The sequence below is a fragment of the Pseudophryne corroboree genome, chromosome 6, assembly GCF_028390025.1.
Source record: "Pseudophryne corroboree isolate aPseCor3 chromosome 6, aPseCor3.hap2, whole genome shotgun sequence".
NCBI lineage: Eukaryota > Metazoa > Chordata > Amphibia > Anura > Myobatrachidae > Pseudophryne > Pseudophryne corroboree.
In genome coordinates, this window is record NC_086449.1 from 53,114,252 (window position 1) to 53,120,525 (window position 6,274).

Consider the following 6,274-nt stretch of genomic DNA (forward strand, 5'->3'; position numbering starts at 1 on the left):
AATTCTTTTATCTTCTTATAAAAGCTCTTTTCAGGAATGCTGGAGCAGCCCTGCCTGTTAGTGTCCTGCCTGCAGGGCACTAACTTACAAACTGAGCTCCTGTGCATGGAGGCGGGGATACAGAGGAGGCGGCACTGAGCATCTTGGGAACAGTCAAAGCTTTTAGCCTGTTGGTGCCTCGGATCAAGATCCTACTCTACACTCCCGATGTTATTCCCTGTGGAATACCAGTGTACCCCGCTGCAGAAATAACAATGTTATCTAGTAGGCTGCATCCTTTCACCAAATCTGTTCAACCTGTATGCAGAACAAATCATTAGCGAGTTAATCTATGGATGTGTGTGGAGTTTATATGTGCAGCCCTTACTCATGTGAACATCAAATAATTTTACCCATCTATAATATATATATTTACTGTACCTGAGAACTATCCATGAACGGGTGGTACTTAGGTTGTCGGCTGTTGGGAACACGGCGCACAGCATACCGGCGCTGGAATCCCGACACCTTTTCGCCCTCTTGGGGTCCACGACCCCCCTGGAGGGAGAAGAGATAGCGTGGCATGCGTAGCCTGCCCACAATGTGCTCATTTGCGCTCGCACAGCTGCCGGCATACCATACTACACTCCCATGAACTACTATATGCCAAATCGGTTGAATTAACCTGTGCAATGACAGTTCATAGCCTGTAAATCTGTGTAGAGTTTATATGTTCAATTGTTAAAAAAAAATAATAACCACAGAATGGCTGAAAGCATGCTATTGAACATCAGCTAAAGTGCACCAGATGCTAAGATTGAGTGTATTGACCAATGTTATGACCAGGATTCATCAATCTGTGTTCATGATGACTATTAAGAATAGACAGTAATCCATTTTTGGGACCAGACCATTACATTAGTTCTTACTATCGCTGAACAATGTCCATGAACCATTTTATGTGACAGACAAAACCATTATAACTTTATTATAAGTATATATATTCATACTTCCATGCGGTTTAAGGGTATACCAATAAAAGTTCTATTTTTTATGATACTTTGACATTTAACCATAAGAGCCCTAGGAAGAATCTTTTTCTTTCTTTCTGCATGTGCAAACCCTTGTAGTTTTATTACTGTTTGCCACATTACCATCATTGCATGAAAACCTACTGTAAGTATCTCTCCTGGTCTAATCTACTAAGATGCAGAAAATGTACAAAGTTATTTAAAAATAAAAAATGATTTAGTTCTATAAATTAAAAACAGACATTTCTCCAGATCAGTTTTTATTCAACAAGTGTTATGGGGACGCTGCTTGTTACATAAAAGGTTATTACAGATAATATTATAACATGGTCATCGGTATACATGCAGGAGAGATCTAAATCACATGACTAAGGGCCTCATTCAGACACAATCGCAGAAGCAAATTTGTTAGCTAATGGGTAAAACCATGGCTCTCATTCATACCTCATCGCTAGCAAGCGATTTCTGCACTGCCGCAATCAGATAGTTGCTGGCCACAGGGGAGTGTATGCAGGGCCGCTTCTACGCCTTGTGGCGACGAGTGCGAAAGTTTCCACTGCGCTTCCCCCGCCCGTGGAAAAACAGTTCATGAAAAATAGTGGTGTGGCTTCATAGGGGATGGTCGTGGCCACAGTTATGCCCCCAATAGCTGAGCACCCAGATTTGCTCCAAGTAGTCGTGCCCACTGTACTTATGCCCTCTGGTAGATTTGCCCCCAGTAGCTGGTCCCCCTGTAGCAGTGCCCCCTGTTGATTTGACCCCACTAGCTGTTCCCCCTGTTGTTGTGCCCCCTGTAGATCTGCCCCCAGTAGCTGTGCCCCCAGTTGTAGTGCCCCCTGGAATAGCACCTCTTTGAAACCCTAAAAAAAAAACAACAATAGTTACAAGCCTCGCTCCTGCTTCCGGACCGCTGCTGCTGCCGTCTCCGGGCACCGGCTCCTCTCTATGGGAGAGACGTCAGGATGTCTCTCCCATAGCAGCGCCGCACTGACACTAGGGGTCAATTTTGACCTCTAGCGTCAGTCTGCGATGCCGGCTGCTGCAGGCGCACACGGCCTAGCACTGAATAGAAGCTGTGCACACATGCAAGGTATATCTTCTGTGGAAAGAGGGACTGGGGGCATGGCCAGCAGCTGCCAGAGGGCTTGGTATGCCCCCACAGTGATGAAATCAGGGGCATGGCTGGCAACCATGGCATCTCCTGAGAAGCCACGCCCCCTCTGACATGAGGCACAACACTGCGCTTAACCCGAAATAGGAAAGAATAAAGAGACTGAATAGTACAAATGGAAGGGATTTATGGCTTCATAGGGGATGGTCGTGGCCACAGTTATGCCCCCAGTAGCTGTGCACCCAGATTTGCTCCAAGTAGTCGTGCCCACTGTACTTATGCCCTCTGGTAGATTTGCCCCCAGTAGCTGGTCCCCCTGTAGCAGTGCCCCCTGTTGATTTGACCCCAGTAGCTGTTCCCCCTGTTGTTGTGCCCCCTGTAGATCTGCCCCCAGTAGCTGTGCCCCCAGTTGTAGTGCCCCCTGGAATAGCGCCTCTTTGAAACCCTAAAAAAAAAACAACAATAGTTACAAGCCTCGCTCCTGCTTCCGGACCGCTGCTGCTGCCGTCTCCGGGCACCGGCTCCTCTCTATGGGAGAGACGTCAGGATGTCTCTCCCATAGCAGCGCCGCACTGACACTAGGGGTCAATTTTGACCTCTAGCGTCAGTCTGCGATGCCGGCTGCTGCAGGCGCACACGGCCTAGCACTGAATAGAAGCTGTGCACACATGCAAGGTATATCTTCTGTGGAAAGAGGGACTGGGGGCATGGCCAGCAGCTGCCAGAGGGCTTGGTATGCCCCCACAGTGATGAAATCAGGGGCATGGCTGGCAACCATGGCATCTCCTGAGAAGCCACGCCCCCTCTGACATGAGGCACAACACTGCGCTTAACCCGAAATAGGAAAGAATAAAGAGACTGAATAGTACAAATGGAAGGGATTTATTTTTTGATGTATTAAAAAAACATTACTGGCATTAGCCTAGATCATAGGTTCTCAAACTCGGTCCTCAGGACCCCACACGGTTCATGTTTTGCAGGTCACCTGTAGATTTTTAAAATGTGACAGTTGGTGATACACAGTGCAGCTGCTGTGTGACATGCAAAACGTGAACCGTGTGGGGTCCTGAGGACCGAGTTTGAGAACCACTGGCCTAGATAAATGGAGAAAACTGTACCAAATATTTATATCCTCCGTATAACTACAAGGGAGGAGCTGTTCTAAAATAATTTTTGGGGTATAATAAATAATTATATAAATAAGGAATCGCCTAGTACCGGTACACTTTGTGGACAACACAAAGATTTACACAACATATAACATATAAATGTGCAGAATGATGCGCTAGATTGCATCTTACTTTGCAATAGTGTATTCAACAGTCTTTGTATGTTCCCAATAGCAGGGGTTAAAAATCGGTTATCAACCGATTGACTGGATTCCCTGACAGCAACGCTAGACGTCTGCAGCGTGCTGGGAGGAAGTCTGGCGGCAGACATCTCTAGCTTCGCCTAAAAGGCTTGCACCATCGGAGGCCCTCCGGGACACTCGGGACCCGCTTCGGAGGAGGTAAGTACCTGACCACTGCCTCACTCCATACGGAACAGTCAAGACTGTGGGGGTAATTCCAAGTTGATCGCAGCAGGACATTTTTTAGAAGTTGGACAAAACCATGTGCATTGCAGGAGGGCAGATATAACATTTGCAGAGAGAGTTAGATTTGGGTGGGTTATTTTGTTTCTGTGCAGAGTAAATACTGGCAGCTTTATTTTTACACTGCAATTTAGATTGCAGACTGAACACACCACACCCAAATCTATCTCTCTCTGCACATGTTATATCTGCCTCCCCCTGCAGTGCACATGGTTTTGCCCAACTGCTAAAAAATTTCCTGCTTCGATCAACTTGGAATTACCCCCTGTGTACGTAAGGGCACAGTCTTGTCTAATCCTGTCGCTGAGGATCTTCTTTGATCAATTAACGGACAACCCCTAATCTTTTGGATCATAGGGGGTCATTCCGAGTTGTTCGCTCGCAACCTGTTTTTAGCAGCATTGCACACGCTAAGCCGCCGCCTACTGGGAGTGAATCTTAGCATAGTAAAATTGCAAACGAAAGATTCTCAAAATTGCGATTACACACCTCTTAGCAGTTTCTGAGTAACTTCAACCTTACTCGGCATCTGCGATCAGTTCAGTGCTTGTCGTTCCTGGTTTGACGTCAAAAACACACCAAGCGTTCGCCCAGACACTCCCCCGTTTCTCCGGCCACTCCTGCGTTTTTTCCGGAAACGGTAGCGTTTTTTCCCACACGCCCATAAAACGGCCTGTTTCCGCCCAGTAACACCCATTTCCTGTCAATCACATTACGATCAAACACTGGTTGTTGATCCTGCACAGAACTAGATTCAAAGATACAGAAAATTAAATAAGAGCCAGAAATGGACAATAATCTTTGGAAATCCCAATCTGTCCGTATGGCGGTGCGCCCAGGGTCATAAAAGGCAAGCAAAATTGTATATACAAAGAGAAAAAAAGTATGACACTAGTTTGGGCGCACTCTTGTTATTAATTTTTGATAATGATCAAATGAGATAAAGGCCTAAAGCTTGATATTGACGTCTAGGGCTAGTACTCTGCTATCCTTTTAAATAACCTCAAAACAGGATATATTCTGCATGAATAGCCATATTTATATAATGAAAAATGTGACTGGAAGGAACACCAATTTATGTTGCAAAATAATGTGTGAAATGTTCAGATCTTAATTGTACCTGGATAATTGCATAATGGAAGGTAGCTACATCACAAACTGCCTCCGTCTGCCTGAGATCTGTACAAACTTTGTTTGTATTAATGCGGCCCGGATTAGGGTTGGATTAGTGGGTGGGAGAGCCCACACACTATGAAATGATTTTTAGTAACTTGCCACTGTCTTTAATAGGTAATTCATAGGAAGATTAGGAAAGTAGTTGGAATCAGTGAAGTAGTGATACTGCTGTTGGCGTTAATACCATAGGAGGATCTTTCTACTTCACCGGGTATTCCCTAGTAGTCACCCGTCTAGGTACTGACCCAGCCCACCTCCGTTTAGCTTCCAAGATCGGACGAGATTGGGCGTGAACGGAGGGGTATGGTCGTAGAGAGAAATTGCCCTATATCGCCAATGAGAGTGCACCGAAACGGAAGGATAGATTCCTTCTCGGGAGAGAATATTACGGAATTATAAAATGATTGAATAAATACCGATAGATAATTAGGTGTGAATCTGCTGTCCACGTTAGACTGGCAAGACGTGTACCCTAGGGGACTGGTCCGCCTGAATCGTGGATGAGAGTTCACGGAAAGAAGGAAAGTGGGAACGTAGTCAAGAATTTACACAGTCATAAAGGATAAATATTTGGAGTTCTTGATTTCCTTAGGATCACCTGTCTGATTTAAATTGAATATATAAATCTTGGTGATAGTGGACAGTATCATGCGGATATCACAAAAAGGAAGGAAATACCGAAGAATGTAATCAGAATATCCATGTATTGACACATTGATATATATCTTTAGTACTATTATGCTGGGTACTGGATTTGGTATGTTCCACACATCCTATAAAATAACTAGAAAAACTGGTCACAACTGACAGTGGCAAAGTTATGAGTTATTAACTGTCTCCTTGGTAACGGGTCGTCAGGGGGACAGTACCCTCGAGTTGCTTTTAAAGCACTGTCTGGCGCAGACCACTGGTGGAACCGAATGATATAAGTCCCACAAATGTAATTGCCTGAAGCACGCAGAGATATTCGTGCTTAGTATGCATACATAAAAATATATATATATGAACAGATATGCAATGCTCCTTCTCTAGGGGCATGAGATATAGCACCAGTGGTTCCTGAAGAATATACAATTATTGGCTAAAGCATGAGGGTTCAACCCAACTGTGACAGAGATTTTGTGTGGATTTACCTTGTGTGTGCCTGTTAACACAGCAGAAAGAGCCTGTAATCAGGCAGTACAAAACAATTATTTATTATTACCACCCAGAGAAAATAAATATTTTTGTTTGAAAAATCCTGTGACTTTTAAGTAGCCAACAGGTGGTGTGCCTGTTAATACAGCAGAAAAAACAAATTGTTTAAATGTGCACTCCTATAATAGGGTATAGCAGGTGGTGTGCCTGCTGAACAAGCACAGAAAAAAACACACTGTTGAAAAA

The 6,274-nt window shown here is 44.7% G+C and overlaps 1 pseudogene; it reads right to left on the bottom strand.

The window, feature by feature from the left end:
- Window positions 1-5,087: 5,087 nt before the first annotated feature.
- LOC134937289 (5S ribosomal RNA) lies at window positions 5,088-5,206 on the bottom strand (annotated as a pseudogene).
- Between the last annotated feature and the right edge of the window lie 1,068 nt (window positions 5,207-6,274).